Genomic DNA, 13,252 nt, shown 5'->3' on the forward strand with positions numbered 1-13,252 from the left:
TGATGAAAAAAATCATACCCATCCTTCGATGAGTCTCCCACATTTGAATGCAGCACTTTGCTTGTTGATCACATTAAATTGGTCCAAATTAATTATGTGAACAATGCTGTTTGAACTACTGTGATCCAAACTCTAAACATGCTTGATTTGCTCACATTGCAAAATGTTGAGCATTCGAGATAACCAGCTTCTTGTCTTTAGCTTTCCTAATCTGGGATAGTTGGAAGGTATTGATAGTTCTTGTTCAAAGTCTTGCAGTGGTACAGCAGATTATTAGAGCTAGAGAATTACTTTTATTTGCTAGAGAATTCTTTGGGTACATAAAGGGGTATACATGACCCTTATTTATTAGTTTGTTCTTTGCTACATTACTCGTTCTCCACCATTTCACCTAAAGTAGATTAAAGTTTAAAATAATGATTTATAAAAAAACAGACATGATACCAAATGCAAAAAAGGATGGGAAGGGGATAGAAAATTAAGCAAATTCAGGTATAAACTCTTGCATAATGTTATCTTGGGGGTATTTTGACTCTCAATAGCTGAGGTCTTGTTGACGTGAAACATCTGTGTCAATTAACCAAGTGAATAAGCTACTTAAAAGCTTGTTGGGGAGGTGAGTAAATGAGGACATTTGATATCACATAAAACAGGCACGCAAACTGTTTTATTTTTCCTTGCAAAGCACATTTTGCTAACCTTTAGGTCTGTGGTTCCCAACCAGGGGTACTCAACAGGACCTTTGGGGTACTTGAAAAAGAATGGAATAATGGCAAAAAAGGCAGGTAGTACCTCAGAATGCATTAAAGGGCCAGCAAGGCAGGAAGGAAGGTAGCTAGCTAGCTATGAAAACCCCTCCAATAGCTAGTTTTTGGTCATCAATTCATGTATGAATCAGTGATTAAAAACCAGCACAATAAAAAAACTGATACATAATGTGGAAAGTGATCAATTACCAAGTTCTCAGGACATGTCTGGTGCAAAACATTGAAAAGGCATAGTCTTTAGTTCTTCAAACAAGTGAAAAGAGAAAACACTGTGATGAATACATGAAGTATATAGGAGATGAGTGCTTATATTATTAATATTAATTACAAACATTTTACTAATATGAGAAATGTTTATGCAAATAGGCTGCAAGTGAAGAAAGGTTAGGAACCACTGCAGGCACAATCCTAACCCCTTATTTCCAGCGCTGACATAAGGGCAATGCGGCTCTGAGGTAAGGGAACAAACATTCCCTTACTTTGAGGAGGCCTCCGTGAGTGATACCCAACTGCAGGATGCAGCACACGTCCCATTGGCACTGCTATGCCAGCGCTGGAAAGCACTGACATAAGAGGTTAGGATTGTGCTCTTCTTTAGGTAAAAGCAACAAAAAATGTAGAGGCATTTTCAACACTGAACAGATTTGTGGTAGCACACTCTAATATTCAGGTAGCAGATGGATACACGTAGATGCAGAAAAAAGTTTTACACAATGGACCAAAAGACCATGAAATGCAAACAATATAATCTGCTACAATTCTGTGCAAAACTTAAATGTATGACCGTGTCTTATAAGGATGTCCAAGTTTTGCTTTGCTAACATAGTGACTGTAGTGGAAGAATGTCTTGGTTGAAGCCTTGACTTGGGCAGTAGAAGTTCTACACAGCATACTGTTCATGAACTGAAATCATAAAAAACTCAGCTGTTATTCCAAAATATTCAAACCTGTTGTTTGACCCAGAAGTTAACAACCCAATCCTTTTCTGAATTGGGCTATTGAGGGGGGGATTTACAACAATGGAAGGGACCTTCATTTAAATAAAAATGTCCCATGTTGACTCCTGATTATAGTGTGCATCTTACTAATAGGGCTGTGTGTCTTTTACCAAAAGTCAGAAAACAATCACTGAATGTATCAGAGAGCAGAAGTTGATAACTTGGAAAGTACCAACTTCACCTTCACTTTGTTTTTAAGTCTTCAGCTTTAAAGTTACTAAAATGGTATTGAAAGGATGTGAGAATCTTCTACTGAAATCTGAAAGGCCCAGAAGGGTTTCTGGTGATGAGAGGCAAGGTTTTAGTGGTCTGCATAGTTCCTTATTGTTCTCCAAGACTTGAACAAACAGGATAATGGCCCAATTGTATTGGGGCTGGGCGTGCTATAAAAGGTGCTCTGGCAGCATGCTGGAACTGTCCCGCTTGCTAATCAAGGTAATATGGTGGGGAGAGGGCAAGGGAGGGTGGAATGAGGCAGGGAGGGGGCAAAAGGGTGGGGAGGCGGTATAATGGGATGGGGCGGATGGGGGAGGCATGGATCTGGTGACAATGGCACACAATGGATCCTATCCCCCTTTTCTGCAGCCTCCCCAACCCTCTTCCTCTCCTCAAACATACTCTAGCAAAATTGTTAGCACAGGTCCAAGGAGACCCATTGCATAGTGGGAGACTTACAGAGGAGTACGAGGATTTGAATCCTCTTTTGCCTCCGAAGTTTCCCAATCCATCTTTATTAGATACAGCTCACCCGGTTTTGGCACAGCTGCACCAGCAGGGGAGGGGGGAGATAGGATTGGGCTGCTAGTCATTCAGATAAGCAGGTATCTGGAAATATGTTAGAAAGACAAGGTAGTGTAGTAGCCAGTGTGCTGGACTTCAACCAGGAAGATCTGAATTCCAATCTGTTCTCAGTCACATAGCTTCCTGAATGATCTTGGGCCAGTCACTGTCTGTTCAGTCACCTTACAGAGAAGAGTACCCTGGGATATTTGACGAAACCTGTTTCTATAGGTTGCAGAATTTAGTTTTTCTTGCAGTACAACATAAGTTGCCCTCAACTTACATGAAGTTGCCTTCTACAGAGTCAGACTGCTGGTCCGTCTAAGTCAGCATTGACCATGCTAAGTGACAGGTCGGCCTCTTCTGAGTTTCAGAGTATGACCTTTCCTAGCTCTACCTGGGGATGCCAGGAACTGAACCTGGGACCTTCTGCAGGTGAAGCTGATGCTTTGCCACGGACCTGTAGTCCCTCCTCGTAATATATTTTCCTTCTGCTAGGACTGTCATCCAATTAAAGAATTTGAAGTCAAGCCATTGTATTAGTTGATTGGTCAACAAATTAATCAATTAAACTGCACATATTTGCATGGGGGTAAAACAATTCTAAGAAAATGCTTGCTTGTTTATAGGGGATGCTTGTACAACCGGCGCCATTTAAAAATAAACATTCCCCCCTTCTCTCAGCACATGAGGAAATCCTCTTCCAAAGTGGCACCTGCTACCCAGTTTTTGTAAGATCTTGTGTTCAGCTAATAATTGTGACATGTGCGTTTTTAATGTTGCTTCATTAATTGGGGGCACCTCTTTAGTTGATTAAAAGGTTTTTAATCCATTTAACTCACCAAGTTAATTGAGTTAAAGATCGTGGCCTTGTTTTTTGCACAGAGTACACACATCCCTGCTTATTACTCCCTTTGCCAGTAATCCTGCTAGACAAAGAGCAGATTTAGGATCACCACCCTGTGGTGGATCTCCACCTGCACTTCCCAGCCTTCATTGTAGGGAGGTCTTCCACTGGCAGCTACCACTGAGGTGGAATGGAAGAAGGCGAACTCTCCACATGATAATGATTCATGTGGTACTGAACCATTTACCTGGAGATTGTGTGTGGATGTGGACTTCGTCCATGGATGTCAGTCCCTGTACAGAGTAGGTGAAAGGCACATACAGCCCCCCGCCATGTGTGAGCTAATTTTCTGAAATTCAGGAAAAGCAAGCCCAATAGAAATAAAATGTAAGAACATAAGAACAGCCCCACTGGATCAGGCCATAGGCCTATCTAGTCCAACTTCCTGTATCTCATAGTGGCCCACCAAATGCCCAAGGGAGCACACGAGATCTGTCTGTGACAGATCAAGAGAGAGATCTTGGGGTGGTGGTGGACAGGTCGATGAAAGTGCCGACCCAATGTGCAGTGGTAGTGAAGAAGGCCAATTCTATGCTTGGGATCATTAGGAAGGGTATTGAGAACAAAACGGCTAATATTATAATGCCATTGTACAAATCGATGGTAAGGCCACACCTGGAGTATTGTATCCAGTTCTGGTCGCCACATCTCAAAAAAGACATAGTGGAAATGGAAAAGGTGCAAAAGAGAGTGACTAAGATAAGAAGGGCTGGGGCACCTTCCTTACGAGGAAAGGCTATGGCGTTAGGGCCTCTTCAGCCTAGAAAAGAGACGCCTGAGGGGGGACATGATTGAGACATACAAAATTGTGCAGGGGATGGACAGAGTGGATAGAGAGATGCTCTTTACACTCTCACGTAACACCAGAACCAGGGGACATCCACTAAAATTGAGTTTTGGGAGAGTTAGACAAGAGAAAATATTTCTTTACTCAGCGTGTGGTTGGTCTGTGGAATTCCTTGCCACAGGATGTGGTGACGGCATCTGGCCTGGATGCCTTTAAAAGGGGATTGGACAAGTTTCTGGAGGAAAAATCCATTACGGGGTACAAGCCATGAGGTGTATGCGCAACCTCCTGATTTTAGAAATGTGCTATGTCAGAATGCCAGATGCAAGGGAGGGCACCAGGATGAGGTCTCTTGTTATCTGGTGTGCTCCCTGGGGCATTTGGTGGGCCGCTGTGAGATACAGGAAGCTGGACTAGATGAGTCTATGGCCTGATCCAGTGGGGCTGTTCTTATGTTCTTAAGACGACAAGAGACCTGCATCCTGGTGCCCTTCAAAAAAGAGCAATTAGCAGCTTGACTGAGTTTGTGTCTCACATTCACTGAAGGAATTGAATGAGTCACTCTTTGCCCAGTAATCATATTGGCCCATGTTTGTGGGTAATGAACAACATTGGCACCAGGCACCTCATCTGAGGTCTGAATGTCCCCAAAGCCCTTTAGTCTAACGGCTGCTAGACTTAAGCCATAGCAGATGCTCATCCAGTCTCTTTTTTTGCTGAAAAGATTGCACCACTCCCTTTGCAGCCACTCGTGCAGTTAGGAATTGTTTTCCTATGTCCACCCTAAATCTGTGTGCTGTAACTTGAATCCACTTTTGTGTTTTTCTTACTTCAGTGATATACTGTTATTTATGGATAAATCCAAAAGTCACAGAATAATACTGTAACTACTACATTTTATAATTTCCAAGAAGTGGGGAAAGGTCCATTCTCGGTTTTTGTACCTCTGATTGCAGCTTAAAATCTGTTTTGTGCGTAGCAGACACTAATCCAATTATGTCTGCCTTGCTCCTCGTACACACCATCATAAGGCTCTTATCAACTGCAGATTTTAGGGCTCCACCATCATAACCATTCCCCCCAGCTTTCCCCTTCCTTTCCCACTACGTTGTTTTGCTTAACATCCAACCATAGGAAGATTCTGGAGCACTGGCATTCCTGGAGGGGGGAGGGGCAAAGTCACTAAGTCAAACAGGTTCCTAATGCCAATGTAAAGTAAAGCTTTCACAGCCACGGCTGAATCTGAATACAAGGGGGAGAGGCCGCTTTACATCAGCGTTGCGGAACCTGCACATCTTAGCATTTTGCCTGCACCCCCCCCCCCCCGGAACTTCAGTGTTCTGGAGAACTCAAACAGCATGAGCCTTATGCATGATTACGCAGAAGTGAGTTCTACTGTGCTCAATACGACTTACTACGAGGTAAGTGCACATAAGATCGCAGCAAAAAACTTGCTCAGTATTTTATGACATTTTAATTAGTCCTAATAAAGGTGTTGGTCTTCATGGGTTGTTTTTTTAATACTTTTCAAATGAACCAACACAACAGCCTATGACTTTCGTGTGATTTCCTCAGTATTGTAGATGCCTGTCATATCATCTGTTGGTGATTTTTCTCTACTTGCTAAATGCCCAACTTCCTTCTGTCTCAGTGATGTAGCTAGAGGGGATGCCAAGCACTAAATTTTCCAGGAAGCCTCCCCGTGGCATGCAAGCGACCCCCATCTCCCCTTCGGAGCCGTTCTGGGGAAGTGGGAGCAAAACAGAGACACTCATAGGAATCAGAAACTTTGTCTCAAAGAACTGGTGACACACAGCCCAATCCTATCCTTCCGTAGTGCCCAGGGCTACAGTTGTGCTGAAATAATAATAATAATAATAATAATAATAATAATAATAATACTACAGGTATTTATATACCGCCTTTCTTGGACTTTATTCAAGACTTTATTCAAGGCGGTTTACACAGGCAGGCTAATTTAAATCCCCGGAGGGATTTTTACAATTGAAAGAAGGCTCTATCTTTCAAGAGCCACAACCATTCAGATGTTTCATTCTGATCTGGCCTCCATCCTGGCCTCCATCCTCCCATGCTCAGAGCAGATGGAAATAGCTCGGCTCAGCTTGTCAGCTGCTTCAAGGTCGCAGGTGCCGGTGGCCTCGAACTGGCGACCTTGTGGATGTTATCTTCCGGCAAATGGAGGCTCTACCCTCTAGACCAGACCTCCTGCCCATGGCTACCGCTGTATCCTGTGGGGCCAGGGAAGCTGCTGCAGGTCTCCTCGGGTAAGGAAACAAATGTTCCCTTTCCCTGTGCCTTACACTGTGTTGATCTTTGGTAGCCCCAATGGGTTTACTCGGATCTGTGCCTACATTTGACCGATTGCAGAACCGAGGAGAACCATGTTGGGCCTCCTGGCTTGGGAGGGAGCATAGGATGTGGTGGCAATGTCTAACCGCTGTCTCAACTCCCCTCCCAGCCTTGAGCCGCCCTCCTTCTGCCCATTTCCTCCCCCTCCCTGCCTTCCCCTGTCTCCTCCTGCCCCCAAAACCTGTAGCGCTGGCTGGCGGCTACACTCACTGCCACCCACACCTCTGGATCAATCTCTTGGTACTGAAGTGCAGCACCACCTGATACTGTGTCACCTCCACCAGTACACTGCTACCAGTGGTGGCAAAGTGCACTTTTGTGACAGCTGGAGCCAGCAGTAGCAGCATACCGCTATGCTATGGTGCTATGGAGCTTAGGATTGGGCCCTTAGTGGTTTATTTCAGCAGTTTGGAAAAGAGAGCAATCAGACTGGGGACATTCAGGCAGAAATTCTGTATGTATACACTCTCCTGGAAGTAAGCCCCACCTGATACAATGGGACTTACTTCTGATTAGACATGCCTAGGATTGCTCTTTCAGACTCAGAATAAATGACAGTCAGGTGCTCATACAAACTGGAAGTATCTTGACACAGGTGTGTAAACAGGAACTGGATCAATATCACCACACAAGGAAGCTAGCAAGTTAATAGCTTGGGAGGTGAACAACCTTTCCTCCTGCAGTATCTCGGAACACGAGAGGAGGTTGGCTCATCAATCAGATGGTTCTGCAGTGGAATCTAGAGACTCTTGAATGCTTTAGCAAGAACTGAGAACTTTCAAAGGAGTCATGGCAGACCTCTTTGCATTCTCAGAAAACAGTGAATTAGAGATATTCATGTCTTGTCCTCAGCATCACCTCGCAGATGGAGTAGATGATTTGTCTGGTTTCTAGTCTGCCTACTCTGAAGTGAGTGTTTGCATTGGTCTACACCAGGGGTGCCCAAACCCCGGCCCTGGGGCCACTTGCGGCCCTCGAGGCCTCTCAATGCGGTCCTTAGGGAGTCCACAATCTCCAATGAGACTCTGGCCCTCCAGAGATTTGTTGGAGCCCACACTGGCCCGACACAACTGCACTCAGCATGAGTGTGACTGTTTGACCTCTCACATGAGCTGTGGGATGAGGGCTCCTTCCACTGCTTCTTGTTTCACGTCTGTGATGCAGTACCAGCAGCAAAGGAAAGGCCAGCCTTGCTTTGTGCAAGGCCTTTTATAGGCCTTGAGCTATTGCAAGACCTCCATTCATTCATATAAGTTCATCTTTAATATATTCATTTATGCAAACTTATGTAAATTTATTCAAATTTTAAATGTAAATTAATTCTTTTTTCCCTGGCCCCTGACACAGTGTCAGAGAGATGATATGGCCCTCCTGCCAAAAACTTTGGACACCCCTGGTCTGCAAGTTTTTATTGATTTTAATTCTGCCTTTCTAACCACAGATACACAGAGCAAGTATAAACTTCTGTATATCTCTGCTGTAGAGGAAGCCTGAACACTGTATATTGGAAGTTAGTGCTGACATCTATCATCCTGTGGCGTTTTCCAGTAAAAAATTTATTTGCAGTCCAATCCTAACTTGCAGTGGAATAGGCAGGACAACTGGCAGGCACCATAAGGCATAACCTTACCTTCCCGGAGTGCCGCAGAGGCTGGATTTGTCCTCACACCTGCCCAGCCAACTCCTAAGGAGGTGCAAATGTGCCTTATGGCATGTTTGCAACACTCCTGGGCTTTCCAACGAAGAGTTGGGATTGAACTTTTAATGAATTACTCAGCAGTTTCATACCTGAAGGACCAATATTGCAGTTTTTTTACTTTATAGGATAAGGAAGTCAAATCTAATTATATTTATGCAACTTCTGGACATCTTAGGCTGAAACCCTATACACATTTGCCTGGCAATAAAGTGTATTGAATTCAGGTGGATTTACTTTTGAGTAGTGCATGCCATAAGGCATATGCATAGGCTTGCGCTGTCAGTCATTTGCCTGCTTGTAATAATAGGCATTCTCTAAAATTCCCAAGTAGTGCATTTCGAACTAGTTTCTAACAGCAGTACAGGATATGTGCACCGATACTAGCTGGCCTAACTTTGAGCTTGGCATAAATGGCAATGCTCAAACCTGAATTCTTGAAAGACTTTCCCTTTCTCAATGAATGCATTACATCTTTCGTGTCCCAAATCCCAACCAAAAACCATCTTAACCCTGCTGTTGCAAACCCCATATCACAAGGACAGATAAATTCCCCACTCCTACATGCCATTTCCAGCTGGAGCAATGCTGCTGCTGGACTTGTACTTCGGGGAAACTCTGACTCTTATAGGCCCACGGTCTAAAATCACATTCAGAAATGTGGGGGCTGCCCCCTGCTGGTGCTACCCCGATTTGCACAATTTGCTGCACACACAAACTGTCGTTTTGTGGAACATAGAAAACTGCCTAATACTCTGTCAGATCACTGATCCATTTGGTTCAGGGCTGTTGACACTGACTGGCAGTAGCTCTCCAAAGTTTTAGGAAGGGATTTCTCAATTCTACCTGGAACCTTTGCCAGGCAAAGGTTCAGCTCCACCACTGAGTGACAGCCTCTCCCTCAGTTGTGATCCTCCTGAGAAAATGGACTGGTTCATGTTTATAGAGCTGTTTATAGCCTGAAGCCAATGCCATTGTAAGGCATTGTATAAGCCACAAAGACATTGTATAAGCTGCATTTTCTTGAAATATTGTTTCGTATCAAAGGAGCCAAACTGTACCTCACAACGTGAAGAATCGCCTATCAGCTGCTAGAGAGTTCTCATGGGTGATGGGGTGGTTTGTGATAAATTGTCTGAGATCATCATATTCTTTTTACTTCTTTCTGCTGTCGTTGAGGGTCCTCATCCATTTGCATGCGCAAAGGCGCCATGGACGATTTTCTGATTGCTTGAGCAAAATTTCTCCGTACACTGTAGTGAATATAGCCATATTACAAAACACTGGGGAGATAGAAATTCCCCTGGGCTGCTCATAGTTAATGTATTTAGTTTGCCAAGTTGCTGTTTTCAGTTTAAGGTTGGAAACCGGCAAAGAGGGATCTCTTCCTGTTTGACAAAAGTGTTGATCTGGCTGCAGTTAACTCTTTCCATGCACGTTTTATTTCAGGAGGTTGCCATAATTATTTCAATATGTTGTTGCTCTTGCTCCTTAGGTCGGAGTGTTAGCTTTGCTCAGCTTTAAAATTTACAATTGCAGGAATATGTTTTGACCCTGACCACACGATGTGTCATGTAGCAAATAATCATTTGTTGGACTGGGCACATTGAACGACGGTAAGAGCTGAATTAATCCCTGAATCCTGCTTGTCGCAAACTAAGATAAGTTGGCATTGGAGGCAGATCTGTGGGAACCAAATATTTAGGTCTAAAGAAATGGCACTGGGCCTTATTTTACCCACATGCTCCATCTCCTGGGATTTTATGAATCAGAACTGAAAGTACATGGAAAGCTGCTTTGTACAGGCAGCCCAATCCTGTGCTTGTGCAGTGTGCTTGCTCACGCCCTGCCTGAGCAATGGCTTTTGCAAATGTGCCATAAGGCATGTTGTGGCAGCCAGAACAAGGGAGGCACTGGTGGAGAGGCCAGCGTGGATAGGAGGCACACCAGGTGTAACTATGTTCAGCAGGGAGGCATTTCTAGGCAGGGGAAGGTGGGGATGGGTAAACTGGACAGAGGGCAGGTGGATTGAGCCTGGGAGGGGGTTGGGGATGGTGGCTGAGGCTGCCACCAGATTCTCCCCCCCACTCCCAAGCCGTGGAGCCTGACATGGGTCTCCATGGTTCTACACCCACTAAATAACAAGTGCAGTTCTGCGTAGACCCATTGGGGCTGCTGGAGCTCTACATGGAGTAAGGGAACCAATGTTCCTTTACCCTGAAGAGACCTCCAGGTGCTGTGCTGGCCCCGCAGGATACATGGCGGCCATTTAGGTGCTGCTGTATTGCACAGCACTAGGGCAGCAAAGTGCCGGACCCTAAGTGCAGCAACGGACCCTAAGTCAGATAACTGGTCCATCTAGGTCAGCACTGTCTACACTGACTAGCAATGGCCAGTAGCCTAGCTAGAGGGGGTGGGAACCCAGGGCCGGGTGACACAATGGTACCCTCCGCATCATCATCATGTCACCCCTTACATCATCATTACCCCCCTCGCACCTGCTCATATAGTCCCTCTTCCACTCATTCACAGCCCTGGCCCTGGAAATGGCTGTATTTGGAGCCGTACAAGAGCCAGGGAGGATTGGAGGGCCCATTTTGCAGTGCTTTCATGCTCCTAAAGGTGAAAGCTTTCACCCGTCCCCAGCAGAGATGGCAGAAAACAGCCACTCGGCTGCAGGGAAGCAATGGACTCCCCAGCACCTGCCTACTTATGTTACTGGCAGACTGTCTCTCCAGAATTTCAGTCAAAGGTCTTTCCCAGTCCTACCTGGAAATGCCAAGTGCGATGTCCCCTTTTCAAAGATGCTGGTGAGAAGCTACTACCAGTTACATAACAACAAAATGGCAGTTAAAAGTTGCAGTCTGTCACTCTACTCAAAACCCCAAGTTCCTTTGCGTGGAAACATGGAGTTGTGTGGAAACATGGAAAGATGGCCCCATGGGATTCCACACCACTTCCTTATGTGTTGTTCTGGTAAATAGCAAAGCTCCATGTACACTTTGGAAGTGTGGAGCCTCTTTGCTGGTGAATCTGTTTTATGCCATACCGTACCACTTCAAGCACTCATCTGGTCAGAGGTCTTGTTCATGGGAATCTGGAGTGTGTGCCTAGATGCTCCCATCTACCATGCACATAAGGTGAAGTGTGATGCAGTGGTCCACACATTTGGTTATAGGCACATGGACCAATAAATGCAGTCATTCCTCATTTTTGAGGGGAAAGAATGGCACAGACCAAACTTGTGCACTTTTTTGTGTCACGTGCTGCCCTTTCTTACCCTGACATGCCCCTCGTTCTTTGCTTGCCCTTCGCACCCACTGCCCACCCCTACTGCCTACATGTGATGACTGGGTGCTTTGGTGTCACATGTGTGATTGCCAGTACTATTTGTACTGGCAGCTGCTTTCTGTGCATTGATGCATCAATGGAGAGGGCCTTCTGCTGATGGAACATTAGTTTGGTCAGCGGAAGGTGCCCATAGGATTGGCACTCAATTTATAATGCTCATGTAAATGATGAAAGAAGTAGAGCTAGGCTTCTGACCAGAAGTTAAATTCTGATTCTTGAGTGGGTAACGTTATTTTAAAGTTTTGTAACTTCATTGACATGGTGATTGTTATACAGTGTTATTAACTGAATGAACATTTGCAATTAGTACAAACTGGGCATTCTGACATCACCTTCCATAATTTGTATTAACAATGGAGGGGGTATCTTGATTCTTGATTGGAAAGCTGTTTTGGCAGCCTGCTTTGTGTATTGGAAAAGGAACTCTTGGGAATACAGTAACAGCTGTTTTAAATCTTCATTTGCATGTTATGTGCAGAAGCTTGCAGATGGGGCCTCACCCTGTTCTCTGCAAAGCTTTGTTATTAATGGTGTGAATTTGGGGAGAAGGGTTTTTGGCTTCATAAGCAGACGTCTAATGGGAACTAAAATAATAAATGTGACATGAAGCTATACCTAATCTTCTCAAGACTCAAAGCTTTCCTCTGCCATTCAGTAGTGTTGGAACAAAAGTTCATCATTGGTTGAAAGTTCAAGGATGGGCATAAAACATTAGCAGGCACAATAGCTGTGTACCTGCATGGTCTGTCCAAATTGGGGTTTATTCTGTGATGGGTAGATTGCTTGAACTCCACAGCAGAACCAAGCCATATCGCTCTAGTCTTGTAGAGTGGAGGTTTGGCATTGTTGATGTTCCCATGAGACACCAAATACAAAAAGGACTTCTGCACACTAGCAGGAACCCAGTGGTTCTGAATCATTCAGACATGACTCCTGGGCTTGTCTACTGGGATCACCACTCAAGTGGTGATTCAGGAGAGTGAGAGTCCTGGCTGTCTGAAGTTGCTGCCCTCAACTGAAGAAGGTGGCAAGACTTTGATGCCCACTTTATTGTTTGATCTTGTTGTTCCTTGATACATGATTGTTTTATTTTAAAATATGTTATCCCACTCTTCAACTCTCACAAACGATGCACCTTTAAAAAAACTTGCTTTGCTATGATGCAATAAAAAAATCAGACAATGAAAAATAATGACGCAGTAGACAAAATTCCAGCATGAAAACCAAAGTAAAAACTGATGGTATGATCCCTCCCAAAAACTGTCTTTCAGCCAAGGGAAGCTCCAGTTCAACAAGTCAGTGACATTGCCTCAAGAGGCTGAACCCAGTCATGGGATCAGTCAGAGCTCAGTAAAGGGTAGCTTAGTATAGTGAGCTTGAGTGACCCTTGTCTTAGCACAAGTGTTGCGGGAAGTGTAAGGGATGATATGTGCCTGAAGGGGAAGCAAGCAAAGAGCAGACCTAGGAAAAAGAGCACCTCTTCTGGGTTGCATTTCCCTGCCCCATCACTTTCACGTGTGCAGTCACCCACCTCTCATCAAGATTGATGCATACGTATCAGCATCTTGTCTCAATCAGATGCAGTGGCATAGCTAT

General features: G+C 44.7%; 1 protein-coding gene across 1 annotated transcript in view; it reads left to right on the forward strand.

The window, feature by feature from the left end:
• Positions 1-13,252, forward strand: part of FAM171A1 (family with sequence similarity 171 member A1) — a 98,249-nt gene that overhangs the window by 50,617 nt on the left and 34,380 nt on the right. The window lies entirely within an intron of this gene.

This window comes from Tiliqua scincoides, chromosome 5 (assembly GCF_035046505.1).
Source record: "Tiliqua scincoides isolate rTilSci1 chromosome 5, rTilSci1.hap2, whole genome shotgun sequence".
NCBI lineage: Eukaryota > Metazoa > Chordata > Lepidosauria > Squamata > Scincidae > Tiliqua > Tiliqua scincoides.